This window comes from Glandiceps talaboti, chromosome 4 (genome assembly GCF_964340395.1).
Source record: "Glandiceps talaboti chromosome 4, keGlaTala1.1, whole genome shotgun sequence".
NCBI classification, from domain to species: Eukaryota; Metazoa; Hemichordata; class Enteropneusta; family Spengelidae; genus Glandiceps; species Glandiceps talaboti.
This window is the reverse complement of record NC_135552.1, coordinates 2,417,744-2,440,974: the sequence shown is the minus strand read 5'-3', so window position 1 is coordinate 2,440,974 and position 23,231 is coordinate 2,417,744. Positions and strand designations below refer to the sequence as shown.

Here is a 23,231-nt window from a genome sequence, read left to right as displayed (position 1 = left end):
TCATGCCCCCAGTCTGATAACTGACATTGTCTTTCCATACCATTGATTTATGGCCCCAGTCTGATAACTGACATTGTCTTCCCATACCATTGATTTATGCCCCTAGTCTGATAACTGACATTGTCTTTCCATACCATTGATTTATGCCCCCCAGTCTGATAACTAACATTGTTTTCCCATACCATTGATTTATGCCCCCAGTCTGATAACTGACATTGTCTTCCCATACCAATGATTTATGCCCCCAGTCTGATAACTAACATTGTCTTTCCATACCATTGATTTATGCCCCCCAGTCTGATAACTAACATTGTTTTCCCATACCATTGATTTATGCCCCCAGTCTGATAACTGACATTGTCTTTCCATACCATTGATTTATGCCCCCAGTCTGATAACTAACATTGTCTTTCCATACCATTGATTTATGCCCCCCAGTCTGATAACTGACATTGTCTTTTCATACCATTGATTTATGCCCCCAGTCTGATAACTGACATTGTCTTTCCATACCATTGATTTAGGCCCCCAGTCTGATAACTGACATTGTCTTTCCATACCATTGATTTATGCCCCCAGTCTGATAACTGACATTGTCTTCCCATACCATTGATTTATGTCCCCCAGTCTGATAACTAACATTGTCTTTCCATACCATTGATTTATGCCCCCCAGTCTGATAACTAACATTGTCTTTCCATACCATTGATTTATGCCCCCCAGTCTGATAACTGACATTGTCTTTCCATCCCATTAATTTATGCCCCCCAGTCTGATAACTGACATTGTCTTTCCATACCATTGATTTATGCCCCCAGTCTGATAACTGACATTGTCTTTCCATACCATTGATTTATGCCCCCAGTCTGATAACTGACATTGTCTTTCCATACCATTGATTTATGCCCCCAGTCTGATAACTGACATTGTCTTTCCATACCATTAATTCATGCCTCCAGTCTGATAACTGACATTGTCTTCCCATACCATTGATTTATGCCCCCAGTCTGATAACTGACATTGTCTTTTCATACCATTGATTTATGCCCCCAGTCTGATAACTGACATTGTCTTTTCATACCATTGATTTATGCCCCCAGTCTGATAACTGACATTGTCTTTTCATACCATTGATTTATGCCCCCAGTCTGATAACTGACATTGTCTTTTCATACCATTGATTTATGCCCCCAGTCTGATAACTGGCATTGTCTTTCCATACCATTGATTTATGCCCCCAGTCTGATAACTAACATTGTCTTTCCATACCAATGATTTATGCCCCCCAGTCTGATAACTAACATTGTCTTTCCATACCATTAATTTATGCCTCCAGTCTGATAACTGACATTGTCTTTCCATACCAATGATTTATGCCCCCAGTCTGGTAACTGACATTGTCTTTCCATACCATTAATTCATGCCCCCAGTCTGGTAACTGACATTGTCTTTCCATACCATTGATTTATGCCCCCAGTCTGATAACTGACATTGTCTTTCCATACCATTGGTTTATGCCCCCAGTCTGATAACTGACATTGTCTTTCCATACCATTGGTTTATGCCCCTGTCTGATACTGACATTGTCTTTCCATACCATTAATTCATGCCCCCAGTCTGGTAACTGACATTGTCTTTCCATACCAATGATTTATGCCCCCAGTCTGATAACCGACATTGTCTTTCCATACCATTGATTTATGCCCCCAGTCTGATAACTGACATTGTCTTTCCATACCATTGATTTATGCCCCCAGTCTGATAACTGACATTGTCTTTCCATACCATTAATTCATGCCCCCAGTCTGATAACTGACATTGTCTTTCCATACCATTGATTTATGCCCCCAGTCTGATAACTGACATTGTCTTTCCATACCATTGATTTATGCCCCCAGTCTGATAACTGACATTGTCTTCCCATACCAATGATTTATGCCCCAGTCTGATAACTAACATTGTCTTCCCATAACATTGATTTATGCCCCCAGTCTGATAACTAACATTGTCTTTCCATACCATTGATTTATGCCCCAAGTCTGATAACTGACATTGTCTTTCCATACCAATGATTTATGCCCCCAGTCTGATAACTGACATTGTCTTTCCATCCCATTAATTTATGCCCCCAGTCTGATAACTGACATTGTCTTTCCATACCATTGATTTATGCCCCCAGTCTGATAACTGACATTGTCTTTCCATACCATTGATTTATGCCCCCAGTCTGATAACTGACATTGTCTTTCCATACCATTGATTTATGCCCACAGTCTGATAACTGACATTGTCTTTTCATACCATTGATTTATGCCCCCCAGTCTGATAACTAACATTGTCTTTCCATACCATTAATTCATGCCCCCAGTCTGATAACTGACATTGTCTTTCCATACCATTGATTTATGCCCCCAGTCTGATAACTGACATTGTCTTTCCATACCATTGATTTATGCCCCCAGTCTGATAACTAACATTGTCTTCCCATACCATTGATTTATGCCCCCAGTCTGATAACTGACAGTCTTTTCATACCATTGATTTATGCCCCCAGTCTGATAACTGACATTGTCTTTCCATACCATTAATTCATGCCCCCAGTCTGATAACTAACATTGTCTTCCCATACCATTGATTTATGCCCCCAGTCTGATAACTGACATTGTCTTTCCATACCATTAATTCATGCCCCCAGTCTGATAACTGACATGGTCTTTCCATACCATTAATTCATGCCCCCAGTCTGATAACTGACATTGTCTTTCCATACCATTGATTTATGCCCCCCAGTCTGATAACTAACATTGTCTTTCCATACCATTGATTTATGCCCCCCAGTCTGATAACTAACATTGTCTTTCCATACCATTGATTTATGCCCCCCAGTCTGATAACTAACATTGTCTTTCCATACCATTGATTTATGCCCCCCAGTCTGATAACTGACATTGTCTTTCCATACCATTGATTTATGCCCCCCAGTCTGATAACTGACATTGTCTTTCCATACCATTAATTCATGCCCCCAGTCTGATAACTAACATTGTCTTTACATCCCATTGATTTATGCCCCCAGTCTGATAACTGACATTGTCTTTCCATACCATTGATTTATGCCCCCAGTCTGATAACTGACATTGTCTTCCCATACCATTAATTCATGCCCCCAGTCTGATAACTAACATTGTCTTCCCATACCATTGATTTATGCCCTCAGTCTGATAACTGACATTGTCTTTCCATACCATTGATTTATGCCCCCAGTCTGATAACTGACATTGTCTTTTCATACCATTAATTTATGCCCCCCAGTCTGATAACCGACATCGTCTTTCCATACCATTAATTCATGCCCCCAGTCTGATAACTGACATTGTCTTTTCATACCATTGATTTATGCCCCCAGTCTGATAACTAACATTGTCTTCCCATACCATTGATTTATGCCCCCAGTCTGATAACTGACATTGTCTTTCCATACCATTAATTTATGCCCCCCAGTCTGATAACCGACATTGTCTTTCCATACCATTGATTTATGCCCCCAGTCTGATAACTGACATTGTCTTTCCATACCATTGATTTATGCCCCCCAGTCTGATAACTGACAATGTCTTTCCATACCATTAATTTATGCCCCCAGTCTGATAACTGACATTGTCTTCCCATACCATTGATTTATGCACCCAGTCTGATAACTGACATTGTCTTTCCATACCATTAATTCATGCCCCCAGTCTGATAACTAACATTGTCTTTCCATCCCATTGATTTATGCCCCCAGTCTGATAACTAACATTGTCTTCCCATACCATTGATTTATGCCCCCAGTCTGATAACTAACATTGTCTTTCCATACCATTGATTTATGCCCCCAGTCTGATAACTGACATTGTCTTTCCATACCATTGATTTATGCCCCCAGTCTGATAACCGACATTGTCTTTCCATACCATTAATTTATGCCCCCAGTCTGATAACTGACATTGTCTTTCCATACCATTGATTTATGCTCCCCAGTCTGATAACTGACATTGTCTTTCCATACCATTGATTTATGCTCCCCAGTCTGATAACTGACATTGTCTTTCCATACCATTGGTTTATGCCCCAGTCTGATACTGACATTGTCTTTCCATACCATTAATTCATGCCCCCAGTCTGATAACTGACATTGTCTTTCCATACCATTAATTCATGCCCCCAGTCTGATAACTGACATTGTCTTTCCATACCATTAATTCATGCTCCCAGTCTGATAACTGACATTGTCTTTCCATACCATTGGTTTATGCCCCTGTCTGATACTGACATTGTCTTTCCATACCATTAATTCATGCCCCCAGTCTGATAACTGACATTGTCTTTCCATACCATTGATTTATGCCCCCAGTCTGATAACTGACATTGTCTTTCCATACCATTGATTCATGCCCCCAGTCTGATAACTGACATTGTCTTTCCATACCAATGATTTATGCCCCCAGTCTGATAACTGACATTGTCTTTCCATACCATTGATTTATGCCCCCAGTCTGATAACTGACATTGTCTTTCCATACCAATGATTTATGCCCCCAGTCTGATAACTGACATTGTCTTTCCATACCATTGATTTATGCCCCCCAGTCTGATAACTGACATTGTCTTCCCATACCATTGATTTATGCCTCCAGTCTGATAACTAACATTGTCTTTCCATACCATTGATTTATGCCCCCAGTCTGATAACTGACATTGTCTTCCCATACCATTGATTTATGCCCCCAGTCTGATAACTGACATTGTCTTCCCATACCATTAATTTATGTCCCCAGTCTGATAACTGACATTGTCTTCCCATACCATTGATTTATGCCCCCCAGTCTGAAAACTGACATTGTCTTCCCATACCATTGATTTATGCCCCCAGTCTGATAACTGACATTGTCTTTCCATACCATTGATTTATGCCCCCAGTCTGATAACTGACATTGTATTTCCATACCATTAATTTATGTCCCCAGTCTGATAACTGACATTGTCTTCCCATACCATTAATTTATGTCCCCAGTCTGATAACTGACATTGTCTTCCCATACCATTGATTTATGCCCCCCAGTCTGATAACTGACATTGTCTTTCCATACCATTAATTTATGCCCCCAGTCTGATAACTGACATTGTCTTCCCATACCATTGATTTATGCCCCCAGTCTGATAACTGACATTGTCTTCCCATACCATTAATTTATGTCCCCAGTCTGATAACTGACATTGTCTTCCCATACCATTAATTTATGCCCCCCAGTCTGATAACTGACATTGTCTTTCCATACCATTGATTTATGCCCCCAGTCTGATAACTGACATTGTCTTTCCATACCATTAATTTATGTCCCCAGTCTGATAACTGACAATGTCTTCCCATACCATTAATTTATGTCCCCAGTCTGATAACTGACATTGTCTTCCCATACCATTGATTTATGCCCCCCAGTCTGATAACTGACATTGTCTTTCCATACCATTAATTTATGCCACCAGTCTGATAACTGACATTGTCTTCCCATACCATTGATTTATGCCCCCAGTCTGATAACTGACATTGTCTTCCCATACCATTAATTTATGTCCCCAGTCTGATAACTGACATTGTCTTCCCATACCATTGATTTATGCCCCCCAGTCTGATAACTGACATTGTCTTCCCATACCATTGATTTATGCCCCCAGTCTGATAACTGACATTGTCTTTCCATACCATTGATTTATGCCCCCAGTCTGATAACTGACATTGTCTTTCCATACCATTAATTTATGTCCCCAGTCTGATAACTGACATTGTCTTCCCATATAATTAATTTATGTCCCCAGTCTGATAACTGACATTGTCTTCCCATACCATTGATTTATGCCCCCCAGTCCGATAACTGACATTGTCTTCCCATACCATTGATTTATGCCCCCAGTCTGATAACTGACATTGTCTTTCCATACCATTGATTTATGCCCCCAGTCTGATAACTGACATTGTCTTTCCATACCATTAATTTATGTCCCCAGTCTGATAACTGACATTGTCTTCCCATACCATTGATTTATGCCCCCCAGTCTGATAACTGACATTGTCTTTCCATACCATTAATTCATGCCCCCAGTCTGATAACTAACATTGTCTTTCCATACCATTGATTTATGTCCCCAGTCTGATAACTGACATTGTCTTCCCATACCATTGATTTATGCCCCCCAGTCTGATAACTGACATTGTCTTTCCATACCATTGATTTATGCCTCCAGTCTGATAACTAACATTGTCTTTCCATACCATTGGTTTATGCCCCTGTCTGATACTGACATTGTCTTTCCATACCATTGATTTATGCCCCCAGTCTGATAACTGACATTGTCTTTCCATACCAATGATTTATGCCCCCAGTCTGATAACTGACATTGTCTTTTCATACCATTGATTTATGCCCAAGGTCTGATAACTGACATTGTCTTTCCATACCATTAATTTATGCCCCCAGTCTGATAACTGACATTGTCTTTCCATACCATTGATTTATGCCCCCAGTCTGATAACTGACATTGTCTTTCCATACCAATGATTTATGCCCCCAGTCTGATAACTGACATTGTCTTTTCATACCATTGATTTATGCCCAAGGTCTGATAACTAACATTGTCTTTCCATACCATTAATTTATGCCCCCAGTCTGATAACTGACATTGTCTTTCCATACCATTGATTTATGCCCCCCAGTCTGATAACGAACATTGTCTTTCCATACCATTGATTTATGCCTCCAGTCTGATAACTATCATTGTCTTTCCATACCATTAATTTATGCCCCAGTCTGATAACTGACATTGTCTTCCCATACCAATGATTTATGGCCCCAGTCTGATAACTATCATTGTCTTTCCATACCATTAATTTATGCCTCCAGTCTGATAACTGACATTGTCTTCCCATACCATTGATTTATGCCCCCAGTCTGATAACTGACATTGTCTTCCCATACCAATGATTTATGGCCCCAGTCTGATAACTATCATTGTCTTTCCATACCATTAATTTATGCCCCAGTCTGATAACTGACATTGTCTTTCCATACCATTGATTTATGCCCCCAGTCTGATAACTGACATTGTCTTTCCATACCATTAATTCATGCCCCCAGTCTGATAACTGACATTGTCTTCCCATACCATTGATTTATGCCCCCAGTCTGATAACTAACATTGTCTTTCCATACCATTGATTTATGCCCTCAGTCTGATAACTAACATTGTCTTTCCATACCATTGATTTATGCCCTCAGTCTGATAACTAACATTGTCTTCCCATACCATTAATTTATGCCCCCAGTCTGATAACTGACATTGTCTTTCCATACCATTGATTTATGCCCCCAGTCTGATCACTGACATTGTCTTTCCATACCATTGATTTATGCCCCCAGTCTGATAACTGACATTGTCTTTCCATACCATTGATTTATGCCCCCAGTCTGATAACTGACATTGTCTTTCCATACCATTGATTTATGCCCCCAGTCTGATAACTGACATTGTCTTCCCATACCATTGATTTATGCCCCCAGTCTGATAACTGACATTGTCTTTCCATACCATTGATTTATGCCCCCAGTCTGATAACTGACATTGTCTTTCCATACCAATGATTTATGCCCCCAGTCTGATAACTAACATTGTCTTTCCATACCAATGATTTATGGCCCCAGTCTGATAACTATCATTGTCTTTCCATACCATTGATTTATGCCCCCAGTCTGATAACTGACATTGTCTTTCCATACCATTAATTCATGCCCCCAGTCTGATAACTGACATTGTCTTTCCATACCATTGATTTATGCCCCCAGTCTGATAACTGACATTGTCTTCCCATACCATTGATTTATGCCCCCAGTCTGATAACTGACATTGTCTTTCCATACCATTGATTTATGCCCCCAGTCTGATAACTGACATTGTCTTTTCATACCATTGATTTATGCCCCCAGTCTGATAACTGACATTGTCTTCCCATACCATTGATTTATGCCCCCAGTCTGATAACTGACATTGTGTTTCCATACCATTGATTTATGCCCCCAGTCTGATAACTGACATTGTCTTCCCATACCATTGATTTATGCCCCCAGTCTGATAACTGACATTGTCTTCCCATACCATTGATTTATGCCCCCAGTCTGATAACTGACATTGTCTTTTCATACCATTGATTTATGCCCCCAGTCTGATAACTGACATTGTCTTCCCATACCATTGACTTATGCCCCCAGTCTGATAACTGACATTATCTTTCCATACCATTGATTTATGCCCCCAGTCTGATAACTGACATTGTCTTTCCATACCATTGATTTATGCCCCCAGTCTGATAACTGACATTGTCTTCCCATACCATTGATTTATGCCCCCAGTCTGATAACTGACATTGTCTTCCCATACCATTGATTTATGCCCCCAGTCTGATAACTGACATTGTCTTTCCATACCATTGATTTATGCCCCCAGTCTGATAACTGACATTGTCTTTCCATACCATTGATTTATGCCCCCAGTCTGATAACTGACATTGTCTTTCCATACCATTGATTTATGCCCCCAGTCTGATAACTGACATTGTCTTTTCATACCATTGATTTATGCCCCCAGTCTGATAACTGACATTGTCTTCCCATACCATTGATTTATGCCCCCAGTCTGATAACTGACATTGTCTTTCCATACCATTGATTTATGCCCCCAGTCTGATAACTGACATTGTCTTCCCATACCATTGATTTATGCCCCCAGTCTGATAACTGACATTCTCTTCCCATACCATTGATTTATGCCCCCAGTCTGATAACTGACATTTTCTGTTCATACCATTGATTTATGCCCCCAGTCTGATAACTGACATTGTCTTCCCATACCATTGATTTATGCCCCCAGTCTGATAACTGACATTGTCTTTCCATACCATTGATTTATGCCCCCAGTCTGATAACTGACATTGTCTTTCCATACCATTGATTTATGCCCCCAGTCTGATAACTAACATTGTCTTTCCATACCAATGATTTATGCCCCCAGTCTGATAACCGACATTGTCTTTCCATACCATTGATTTATGCCCCAGTCTGATAACTGACATTGTCTTTCCATACCATTGATTTATGCCCCCAGTCTGATAACTAACATTGTCTTTCCATACCATTGATTTATGCCCCCCAGTCTGATAACTGACATTGTCTTTCCATACCATTGATTTATGCCCCCAGTCTGATAACTGACATTGTCTTTCCATACCATTGATTTATGCCCCAAGTCTGATAACTGACATTGTCTTTCGATACCATTGATTTATGCCCCCAGTCTGATAACTGACATTGTCTTTCCATACCATTGATTTATGCCCCCAGTCTGATAACTGACATTGTCTTCCCATACCATTGATTTATGCCCCTAGTCTGATAACTGACATTGTCTTTCCATACCATTGATTTATGCCCCCAGTCTGATAACTGACATTGTCTTTTCATACCATTGATTTATGCCCCCAGTCTGATAACTGACATTGTCTTTCCATACCATTAATTCATGCCCCCAGTCTGATAACTAACATTGTCTTTCCATACCATTGATTTATGCCCCCCAGTCTGATAACTAACATTGTCTTTCCATACCATTGATTTATGCCCCCCAGTCTGATAACTAACATTGTCTTTCCATACCATTGATTTATGCTCCCCAGTCTGATAACTAACATTGTCTTTCCATACCATTGATTTGTGCCCCCAGTCTGATAACTAACATTGTCTTTCCATACCATTGATTTATGCCCCCAGTCTGATAACTGACATTGTCTTTCCATACCATTGATTTATGCCCCCCCCCCCCAGTCTTATAACTAACATTGTCTTCCCATACCACTAATTTATGCCCCCAGTCTGATAACTGACATTGTCTTCCCATACCATTGATTTATGCCCCCAGTCTGATCACTGACATTGTCTTTCCATACCATTGATTTATGCCCCCAGTCTGATAACTATCATTGTCTTTCCATACCATTGATTTTTGCCCTAGTCTTATAACTAACATTGTCTTCCCATACCATTAATTTATGCCCCCAGTCTGATAACTGACATTGTCTTTCCATACCATTAATTTATGCCCACAGTCTGATAACTGACATTGTCTTTCCATATCATTGATTTATGCCCCCCAGTCTGATAACTGACATTGTCTTTCCATACCATTAATTTATGCCCCAGTCTGATAACTGACATTGTCTTTCCATACCATTGATTTATGCCCCCCAGTCTGATAACTGACATTGTCTTTCCATACCATTGATTTATGCCCCCCAGTCTGATAACTGACATTGTCTTTCCATCCCATTAATTTATGCCCCCAGTCTGATAACTGACATTGTCTTTCCATACCATTAATTTATGCCCCCCAGTCTGATAACTGACATTGTCTTTCCATACCATTAATTCATGCCCCCAGTCTGATAACTGACATTGTCTTTCCATACCATTGATTTATGCCCCCCAGTCTGATAACTGACATTGTCTTTCCATACCATTGATTTATGCCCCCAGTCTGATAACTGACATTGTCTTCCCATACCATTGATTTATGGCCCCAGTCTGATAACTAACATTGTCTTTCCATACCATTAATTTATGCCCCCAGTCTGATAACTGACATTGTCTTTCCATACCATTAATTCATGCCCCCAGTCTGATAACTGACATTGTCTTTCCATCCCATTAATTTATGCCCCAAGTCTGATAACTGACATTGTCTTTCCATACCAATGATTTATGCCCCAAGTCTGATAACTGACATTGTCTTTCCATACCAATGATTTATGCCCCCAGTCTGATAACTGACATTGTCTTTCCATACCAATGATTTATGCCCCAAGTCTGATAACTGACATTGTCTTTCCATACCAATGATTTATGCCCCCAGTCTGATAACTGACATTGTCTTTCCATACCAATGATTTATGCCCCAAGTCTGATAACTGACATTGTCTTTCCATACCATTAATTTATGCCCCCAGTCTGATAACTGACATTGTCTTTCCATACCATTGGTTTATGCCCCCAGTCTGATAACTGACATTGTCTTTTCATACCATTGATTTATGCCCCCAGTCTGATAACTGACATTGTCTTTTCATACCATTAATTTATGCCCCCCAGTCTGATAACTGACATTGTCTTTCCATACCATTGATTTATGCCCCCAGTCTGATAACTGACATTGTCTTTCCATACCATTGATTTATGCCCCCAGTCTGATAACTGACATTGTCTTTTCATACCATTAATTTATGCCCCCCAGTCTGATAACTGACATTGTCTTTCCATCCCATTGATTTATGCCCCCAGTCTGATAACTGACATTGTCTTTCCATACCATTGATTTATGCCCCCAGTCTGATAACTGACATTGTCTTCCCATACCATTGATTTATGCCCCCAGTCTGATAACTGACATTGTCTTTCCATACCAATGATTTATGCCCCCAGTCTGATAACTGACATTGTCTTTTCATACTATTGATTTATGCCCCCAGTCTGATAACTGACATTGTCTTCCCATACCATTGATTTATGCCCCCAGTCTGATAACTGACATTGTCTTCCCATACCAATGATTTATGCCCCCAGTCTGATAACTGACATTGTCTTTCCATACCATTGATTTATGCCCCCAGTCTGATAACTGACATTGTCTTCCCATACCATTGATTTATGCCCCCAGTCTGATAACTGACATTGTCTTTTCATACCATTGATTTATGCCCCCAGTCTGATAACCGACATCGTCTTTCCATCCCATTAATTTATGCCCCCAGTCTGATAACTGACATTGTCTTACCATACCAATGATTTATGCCCACAGTCTGATAACTGACATTGTCTTTCCATATCATTGATTTATGCCCCCCAGTCTGATAACTGACATTGTCTTTTCATACCATTGATTTTTGCCCCCAGTCTGATAACCGACATCGTCTTTCCATCCCATTGATTTATGCCCTAGTCTTATAACTAACATTGTCTTCCCATACCATTAATTTATGCCCCCAGTCTGATAACTGACATTGTCTTTCCATACCATTAATTTATGCCCACAGTCTGATAACTGACATTGTCTTTCCATATCATTGATTTATGCCCCCCAGTCTGATAACTGACATTGTCTTTCCATACCATTAATTTATGCCCCAGTCTGATAACTGACATTGTCTTTCCATACCATTGATTTATGCCCCCCAGTCTGATAACTGACATTGTCTTTCCATACCATTGATTTATGCCCCCCAGTCTGATAACTGACATTGTCTTTCCATCCCATTAATTTATGCCCCCAGTCTGATAACTGACATTGTCTTTCCATACCATTAATTTATGCCCCCCAGTCTGATAACTAACATTGTCTTTCCATACCATTAATTCATGCCCCAAGTCTGATAACTGACATTGTCTTTCCATACCAATGATTTATGCCCCAAGTCTGATAACTGACATTGTCTTTCCATACCAATGATTTATGCCCCCAGTCTGATAACTGACATTGTCTTTCCATACCAATGATTTATGCCCCAAGTCTGATAACTGACATTGTCTTTCCATACCAATGATTTATGCCCCCAGTCTGATAACTGACATTGTCTTTCCATACCAATGATTTATGCCCCAAGTCTGATAACTGACATTGTCTTTCCATACCATTAATTTATGCCCCCAGTCTGATAACTGACATTGTCTTTCCATACCATTGGTTTATGCCCCCAGTCTGATAACTGACATTGTCTTTTCATACCATTGATTTATGCCCCCAGTCTGATAACTGACATTGTCTTTTCATACCATTAATTTATGCCCCCCAGTCTGATAACTGACATTGTCTTTCCATACCATTGATTTATGCCCCCAGTCTGATAACTGACATTGTCTTTCCATACCATTGATTTATGCCCCCAGTCTGATAACTGACATTGTCTTTTCATACCATTAATTTATGCCCCCCAGTCTGATAACTGACATTGTCTTTCCATCCCATTGATTTATGCCCCCAGTCTGATAACTGACATTGTCTTTCCATACCATTGATTTATGCCCCCAGTCTGATAACTGACATTGTCTTCCCATACCATTGATTTATGCCCCCAGTCTGATAACTGACATTGTCTTTCCATACCAATGATTTATGCCCCCAGTCTGATAACTGACATTGTCTTTTCATACTATTGATTTATGCCCCCAGTCTGATAACTGACATTGTCTTCCCATACCATTGATTTATGCCCCCAGTCTGATAACTGACATTGTCTTCCCATACCAATGATTTATGCCCCCAGTCTGATAACTGACATTGTCTTTCCATACCATTGATTTATGCCCCCAGTCTGATAACTGACATTGTCTTCCCATACCATTGATTTATGCCCCCAGTCTGATAACTGACATTGTCTTTTCATACCATTGATTTATGCCCCCAGTCTGATAACCGACATCGTCTTTCCATCCCATTAATTTATGCCCCCAGTCTGATAACTGACATTGTCTTACCATACCAATGATTTATGCCCACAGTCTGATAACTGACATTGTCTTTCCATATCATTGATTTATGCCCCCCAGTCTGATAACTGACATTGTCTTTTCATACCATTGATTTTTGCCCCCAGTCTGATAACCGACATCGTCTTTCCATCCCATTGATTTATGCCCTAGTCTTATAACTAACATTGTCTTCCCATACCATTAATTTATGCCCCCAGTCTGATAACTGACATTGTCTTTCCATACCATTAATTTATGCCCACAGTCTGATAACTGACATTGTCTTTCCATATCATTGATTTATGCCCCCCAGTCTGATAACTGACATTGTCTTTCCATACCATTAATTTATGCCCCAGTCTGATAACTGACATTGTCTTTCCATACCATTGATTTATGCCCCCCAGTCTGATAACTGACATTGTCTTTCCATACCATTGATTTATGCCCCCCAGTCTGATAACTGACATTGTCTTTCCATCCCATTAATTTATGCCCCCAGTCTGATAACTGACATTGTCTTTCCATACCATTAATTTATGCCCCCCAGTCTGATAACTAACATTGTCTTTCCATACCATTAATTCATGCCCCAAGTCTGATAACTGACATTGTCTTTCCATACCAATGATTTATGCCCCAAGTCTGATAACTGACATTGTCTTTCCATACCAATGATTTATGCCCCCAGTCTGATAACTGACATTGTCTTTCCATACCAATGATTTATGCCCCAAGTCTGATAACTGACATTGTCTTTCCATACCAATGATTTATGCCCCCAGTCTGATAACTGACATTGTCTTTCCATACCAATGATTTATGCCCCAAGTCTGATAACTGACATTGTCTTTCCATACCATTAATTTATGCCCCCAGTCTGATAACTGACATTGTCTTTCCATACCATTGGTTTATGCCCCCAGTCTGATAACTGACATTGTCTTTTCATACCATTGATTTATGCCCCCAGTCTGATAACTGACATTGTCTTTTCATACCATTAATTTATGCCCCCCAGTCTGATAACTGACATTGTCTTTCCATACCATTGATTTATGCCCCCAGTCTGATAACTGACATTGTCTTTCCATACCATTGATTTATGCCCCCAGTCTGATAACTGACATTGTCTTTTCATACCATTAATTTATGCCCCCCAGTCTGATAACTGACATTGTCTTTCCATCCCATTGATTTATGCCCCCAGTCTGATAACTGACATTGTCTTTCCATACCATTGATTTATGCCCCCAGTCTGATAACTGACATTGTCTTCCCATACCATTGATTTATGCCCCCAGTCTGATAACTGACATTGTCTTTCCATACCAATGATTTATGCCCCCAGTCTGATAACTGACATTGTCTTTTCATACTATTGATTTATGCCCCCAGTCTGATAACTGACATTGTCTTCCCATACCATTGATTTATGCCCCCAGTCTGATAACTGACATTGTCTTCCCATACCAATGATTTATGCCCCCAGTCTGATAACTGACATTGTCTTTCCATACCATTGATTTATGCCCCCAGTCTGATAACTGACATTGTCTTCCCATACCATTGATTTATGCCCCCAGTCTGATAACTGACATTGTCTTTTCATACCATTGATTTATGCCCCCAGTCTGATAACCGACATCGTCTTTCCATCCCATTAATTTATGCCCCCAGTCTGATAACTGACATTGTCTTACCATACCAATGATTTATGCCCACAGTCTGATAACTGACATTGTCTTTCCATATCATTGATTTATGCCCCCCAGTCTGATAACTGACATTGTCTTTTCATACCATTGATTTTTGCCCCCAGTCTGATAACCGACATCGTCTTTCCATCCCATTGATTTATGCCCTAGTCTTATAACTAACATTGTCTTCCCATACCATTAATTTATGCCCCCAGTCTGATAACTGACATTGTCTTTCCATACCATTAATTTATGCCCACAGTCTGATAACTGACATTGTCTTTCCATATCATTGATTTATGCCCCCCAGTCTGATAACTGACATTGTCTTTCCATACCATTAATTTATGCCCCAGTCTGATAACTGACATTGTCTTTCCATACCATTGATTTATGCCCCCCAGTCTGATAACTGACATTGTCTTTCCATACCATTGATTTATGCCCCCCAGTCTGATAACTGACATTGTCTTTCCATCCCATTAATTTATGCCCCCAGTCTGATAACTGACATTGTCTTTCCATACCATTAATTTATGCCCCCCAGTCTGATAACTAACATTGTCTTTCCATACCATTAATTCATGCCCCCAGTCTGATAACTGACATTGTCTTTCCATACCATTGATTTATGCCCCCCAGTCTGATAACTGACATTGTCTTTCCATACCATTGATTTATGCCCCCAGTCTGATAACTGACATTGTCTTCCCATACCATTGATTTATGGCCCCAGTCTGATAACTATCATTGTCTTTCCATACCATTAATTTATGCCCCCAGTCTGATAACTGACATTGTCTTTCCATACCATTAATTCATGCCCCCAGTCTGATAACTGACATTGTCTTTCCATACCATTGATTTATGCCCCCCAGTCTGATAACTGACATTGTCTTTCCATACCATTGATTTATGCCCCCAGTCTGATAACTGACATTGTCTTTCCATCCCATTAATTTATGCCCCCAGTCTGATAACTGACATTGCCTTTCCATCCCATTAATTTATGCCCCCAGTCTGATAACTGACATCGTCTTTCCATACCATTAATTTATGCCCCCCAGTCTGATAACTAACATTGTCTTTCCATACCATTAATTCATGCCCCCAGTCTGATAACTGACATTGTCTTTCCATACCAATGATTTATGCCCCCCCAGTCTGATAACTAACATTGTCTTTCCATACCATTGATTTATGCCCCCCAGTCTGATAACTAACATTGTCTTTCCATACCATTAATTCATGCCCCCAGTCTGATAACTGACATTGTCTTTCCATCCCATTAATTTATGCCCCAAGTCTGATAACTGACATTGTCTTTCCATACCAATGATTTATGCACCAAGTCTGATAACTGACATTGTCTTTCCATACCAATGATTTATGCCCCCAGTCTGATAACTGACATTGTCTTTCCATACCAATGATTTATGCCCCAAGTCTGATAACTGACATTGTCTTTCCATACCAATGATTTATGCCCCCAGTCTGATAACTGACATTGTCTTTCCATACCAATGATTTATGCCCCAAGTCTGATAACTGACATTGTCTTTCCATACCATTAATTTATGCCCCCAGTCTGATAACTGACATTGTCTTTCCATACCATTGGTTTATGCCCCCAGTCTGATAACTGACATTGTCTTTTCATACCATTGATTTATGCCCCCAGTCTGATAACTGACATTGTCTTTTCATACCATTAATTTATGCCCCCCAGTCTGATAACTGACATTGTCTTTCCATACCATTGATTTATGCCCCCAGTCTGATAACTGACATTGTCTTTTCATACCATTAATTTATGCCCCCCAGTCTGATAACTGACATTGTCTTTCCATCCCATTGATTTATGCCCCCAGTCTGATAACTGACATTGTCTTTCCATACCATTGATTTATGCCCCCAGTCTGATAACTGACATTGTCTTCCCATACCATTGATTTATGCCCCCAGTCTGATAACTGACATTGTCTTTCCATACCAATGATTTATGCCCCCAGTCTGATAACTGACATTGTCTTTTCATACCATTGATTTATGCCCCCAGTCTGATAACTGACATTGTCTTCCCATACCATTGATTTATGCCCCCAGTCTGATAACTGACATTGTCTTCCCATACCAATGATTTATGCCCCCAGTCTGATAACTGACATTGTCTTTCCATACCATTGATTTATGCCCCCAGTCTGATAACTGACATTGTCTTCCCATACCATTGATTTATGCCCCCAGTCTGATAACTGACATTGTCTTTTCATACCATTGATTTATGCCCCCAGTCTGATAACCGACATCGTCTTTCCATCCCATTAATTTATGCCCCCAGTCTGATAACTGACATTGTCTTTCCATACCAATGATTTATGCCCCCGGTCTGATAACTGACATTGTCTTTTCATACCATTGATTTATGCCCCCAGTCTGATAACTGACATTGTCTTTTCATACCATTGATTTATGCCCCCAGTCTGATAACTGACATTGTCTTTTCATACCATTAATTTATGCCCCCCAGTCTGATAACTGACATTGTCTTTCCATACCATTGATTTATGCCCCCAGTCTGATAACTGACATTGTCTTTCCATACCATTGATTTATGCCCCCCAGTCTGATAACTGACATTGTTTTCCCATACCATGGATATGATTATGATTAATTTTAAGCACAAAGCAAATATCTTGTCCACCGGCTGTTCATTTTACAAGTATACGATCTGGTATTTATCCTTGGTGTGAGTGAACATTGCCATATTTAAGTGAATCTTCTCTAATTATTAAGCTGGATGATTTTATGTTAAATTAAAACTCAATTCTTTCCAAAGCTTTGTCTCAGCCAGTTACACCAAGCTGCCAGTTCATTAATTTATTGCAAAATTCGTGCATTTACTGTTCGTTGATTTGCTAAATTCCAATTATTTAAGTTGAAACTTGTGAGTTGTTGTAATTGATATTAGCTATCCATAGTCGTGTTACACTAACTTACATACAGAATAATTTGAAAGCTCACTGACTTGCAGAAATATAGAAATGTCCGGTTGACCTAAGAGAGCTGTAACAGTACAATAGAATATGTCCTGAAACAGATGTAACAGTATACTAGAGTAGTGTCCTGAGACAGCTTATCACAGTACAATAGGAAGGGCGAACGTTAAGCATATGTCCCGAAACAGCTTGTTATAGTACAATAGAAAAGGAAGTGATCTCCGGTAGCATAATTAGTTCTTTGTAATTAACTCTTTACAAGTTCAAGAACTGGCTGAGTTCAAAAGCCTAAAGACAAAAAAGGTTAATGAAACAACCCAATAAACAGTCATTATCTAACAAAATGTGATGTTAGATTTGGTAAGATTGATTTCAACAGCTTCGTATTTGTTACACTCCTCTAGACGTGTGATTAATAAGTGTATAATCTTTGCAATCTGGAGATGTTGTATTGTTCAGAGCTGATGATGTGTACATTAGATAAAGATGATTTAGTACTAACAGACAATAAAGAGCGGACCCTCAATACATTAATGGATAATAACGGAAATGATTGTATCATGTATACAATAGAAACGTTTAAGAATCATTATGTTTTATTTTTATCCAATATTAAAATATGAATAAAATTGTAACATATTGTAATGTTTATTAAAGCATGAATTACCATTTATTAATCTAAAACCTGACCTGCAACGATATACCTGTTTTGTTTGGGATCGAGGTTGACAGTGTAGTCTCTCTCTTACTTGGAAACCAAATCAGACTACGTTAACTCAATATTTGATATTGGCTGTGTTATTGGTAAGTACATTTTGTTATTGATTGTGAATATTGCGATTAATGTATTGACCACTGTCGTCTTTACTACATTCAAAACTAATTTAACTTTAAATATTCGGTACGTACTTTAAAGATTTGATACAGTACCCTGTCAACTTGAAGCTTAGGTTTGAAGAAACAAACTTTTCAAAAAAATGTATTACTTCTGCTAGTCGGATTTACATAAAAAAGAAGAGAGGCTCTTTTTCTAGTAGTAACTATTCAAATTTGAAAACAGCGACTATGTTTCTAGTAGTAACTATTCAAATGTGAAAACAGCGACTATGTTTCTAGTAGTAACTATTCAAATTTGAACACAGCGACTATGTTTCTAGTAGTAACTATTCAAATTTGAAAACAGCGACTATGTTTCTAGTAGTAACTATTCAAATTTGAAAACAGCGACTATGTTTCTAGTAGTAACTATTCAAATTTGAAAACAGCGACTATGTTTCTAGTAGTAACTATTCAAATTTGAAAACAGCGACTATGTTTCTTATTGAATTTATTTTTTCACCGGAAACATAAGGTAATAACATTACAGAGAGGAAAATACAAATACAGTAAAAGAAAATGCTCTGGTGAGGACCATGGAAATAGTTTACTAGAAACTAATCTAGTCCATGGTCATTATCCTGTCAAAATATAGAAGGTAAAGATACACGGCGTACTTATGATAAATAATTAATAATAACAAATAATATAGTAATAATCAATACACACATACATATTCACAAATCTATTATAGCACATGTACAGAAAAAGATATTTACATATTTACAGTACAAATTTGAATCAAGAGAAAAGGTGTGTCTTTATACATTTTTTAAATTCATGTCGCTTGTGTATATTCTTAAGTTTGTTTGGTAGGGAGTTCCAATGTTTGGGTAATGCATATTTGAAATTCTTTTGACAAATTGTAAGATTAACTTTTGGAATGGGAATGTTACAACTGAGGGCTGATCTGGTAGGGTAGCTATAGGATAGACGGTTAGTAATGTAGTGGTTAATATTATGAGCATAGCGGTTATTTTGTAAGTCATAGACAAACATGCATGTTTGGAATTTACACAGTTTATGGATATCTAATATGCGGAGTTGATTGAAAAGGGGCGCAGAATGTGTTTGATAATCAGAGAAAGTGATAAGTCGAGCTAGTTTCTTTTGCAAGATTGTAAGTGGTTCGAGTAATGTACGATAGGTGTTACCCCAAATTTCAAGACAGTAACTAAGATGGGGGAGGATTAAAGTGTTGTAAAGTAAAACAAGGGTGGACCTTGGGACATAATGGCGAATACGAGAGATGATTCCGATTTTGGGACTTATAGTTCGGGTTACTTTTTCGATGTGAGATTTCCAGGTGAGAGCTGGGTCGATGGAAATACCTAGATATGTGGCCGATGATACACACTTAGTCTAGTAGTAACTATTCAAATTTGAACACAGCGACTATGTTTCTAGTAGTAACTATTCAAATTTGAAAACAGCGACTATGTTTCTAGTAGTAACTATTCAAATTTGAAAACAGCGACTATGTTTCTAGTAGTAACTATTCAAATTTGAAAACAGCGACTATGTTTCTAGTAGTAACTATGAAAACAGCGACTATGTTTCTAGTAGTAACTATTCAAATTTGAACACAGCGACTATGTTTCTAGTAGTAACTATTCAAATTTGAAAACAACGACTATGTTTCGAAAGGAAGTTAGAGGTAGAAACAACAGTGATAAAATCACTTCCTATGACAATACTTGTTCTGTACTTGGTACTGAACTAGTATAGCCGGCTCTAGGCAATTTCATTTCCCGCCCAAAACGTCACATTTATCACATATAAACTACAAGAAAAGCTAGTTAACCTGAAACTGAACATTGTCTGTCTAGACAAAAATATGACTACTTCTGTTACATTTTATCATGTTATCGATATATCTACATTTTATCGTATGGTGCGGCAAACATTTTACCAATATTGCTACATTTTATCGTCTGATAACAATCTTACCTATATTGCTATATTTTCTGTACGTGAGCTATCGTTACGTTAAAAGGATTAAAATGTAACAATTGTATGTCTTATGTCAAGCCAGACTACAATATGTTGCAATATAGATTGTCATCAAGGTAGACGATAAAATGTATCAAAGTATAAGTAAGATCTTTGTCAAAACAGACGAAATTATTCTGTTTCTGGTTAACAAAATTTTATTGCACTTCTGTTTTGAAATAATAGTGACCAATAATAGTGACCATTCCCCTGTCTGAATGAAAACTAGCGAAGGCATGTAATTTTCTTCACATATTTCTTCTGCATATTTTATTTGGACTTAGAGTAACAAAATATTTGGTATTTTAATAGCAAACCCATTCATTTGTAGGTTTACTAAAACATGGCATTTGTAATGTAAGCGTATTTTATGTTTCCATGGATGCCACTCTCCAATTTTAGATAATCTGTCTTACAATGGATAGCACTAGTGCATATATGCCAAAAGTAAGGAAATTTTTCTGTAAAAAAAGATTTTATTTGAATTTTACATAAATTTTGCCAAATAATGCATAATATGGTGATTTAGGTTACCATGACAACAGATGTTCCTAAAATGATAACTATTTTTGAACTCAGCATAACAAACTACCCAATATAGGGTGGTCAATATGCAAATAAACTATGTTATAATTAAATTTATCATGTAGGTGTACCAACACAACATTTTTTAGTCTATTCTATTTCCATGGAAACAGCTCTCCTATTTTAGGCAACTTGTGTTACAACAGATAGCCCCATCTCATACATGTCAAAAACAAGGAAAATTTTTCATTAAGTTTTATTTTTTTCCATGTTTGATGTCAAATTTTGGAAATATCATCCACATATTATGGTGATTTTGGTTACCATGGCAACGGATGTTAATAAAATGACCCCATTTTTCGAAATCAGCATACAAAACTACCCCAGGTAGGGTGGTTGATATTCAAATAAACTCGATTATTATAAAAATTATTATTATCATATAATATTTAAACAATAATGTACGCCCTCCCAGCCCATAATGGACGAAAGCAAACTTTGAACGACATAATGGGCGAGGCGACAGCCGAGCCCATTATGGAGTGCAAAGTTTGCTTGAGTTCATTATGGACTGGGAAGGCGTACATTATTGTTATTATTTTATAGTTTTGCCAATTCCAGTGAATTTGTAGACCGAGAAACACAAAACAACGTATAGCGCTGAACATCGTCTGCCATGTTCGGCCCGGAAACTGAATACTAATCATAGCGACACACGTACGTACACGTACACACACAATCAACACTTCAATGAACTGCTGTGAACACGAATTTGTTTCATGAATGCGTTGAATTTTTAAACAGTGGAAATGACAAACATAAGTAACAACATACATTTCGAAAAAATACCTAGTCGTATGAAGTAACACAAATAAAATATGGCAAGTGATCAATGAAGTTCTAAATAAAACTACTAACAAACTCTCTCCACGTAAAATAAACTCCCAGATTTCTGGTAAAGGTGCTGTAACCCAAAGTCTTGATATCGCTGACGAATTTAACGAGTTCTTTGTAAATATTGGCACAAATCTAGCAGCAGGCATTACTTCATCTACTAACTTCTCTCAGTATCTTCGTGGCAACTATCCTGAGTCAATTTTCTTTCACCCAGTGACCGAACAAGATGTCCTGAATGAAATTAACAGTCTTGGCCCACGCAAAGCCGTTGGCCTTGATAAAATTCATCCAAAATTAGTTATACACGCTGGAAATGTTATTTCAAGCCCCCTTGCACATGTTATCAACTGTTCACTGAGCCAAGGGATTTTTCCTAGTTCACTAAAAATAGCCAAAATAATACCAATCTATAAAAAAGGCAACGCTGAAGAAATCAATAACTACAGACCTATTTCAATTCTTCCAATTTTCAGTAAAATCTTTGAATCTATCATTAACAAGCAACTTGTTCACTATCTTGACATTAAACATATACTCATTAACACACAATTCGGCTTCCGTAAGAAATTTAGTACAAAGCTTGCCATGGCAGACTTGGTCTCAGAAATTAGTGATCATCTTGACAACGGGTTTTCTACTTT

At 38.4% G+C, this 23,231-nt stretch overlaps 1 protein-coding gene across 2 annotated transcripts in view; it reads left to right on the top strand.

Moving 5' to 3' along the window:
- Positions 1 to 23,231, top strand: part of LOC144434641 (uncharacterized) — a 33,579-nt gene that overhangs the window by 5,765 nt on the left and 4,583 nt on the right. The window contains exon 1 of one of the 2 annotated variants that reach the window (XM_078123143.1): positions 19,017 to 19,104. The exons of the other annotated variant lie outside the window; for it this stretch is intronic. The gene's annotated coding sequence lies outside the window, so the exon portion shown is untranslated. Of the gene's footprint in view, positions 1 to 19,016; positions 19,105 to 23,231 lie in introns of those variants that run through there. 2 annotated transcript variants of the gene reach the window in all.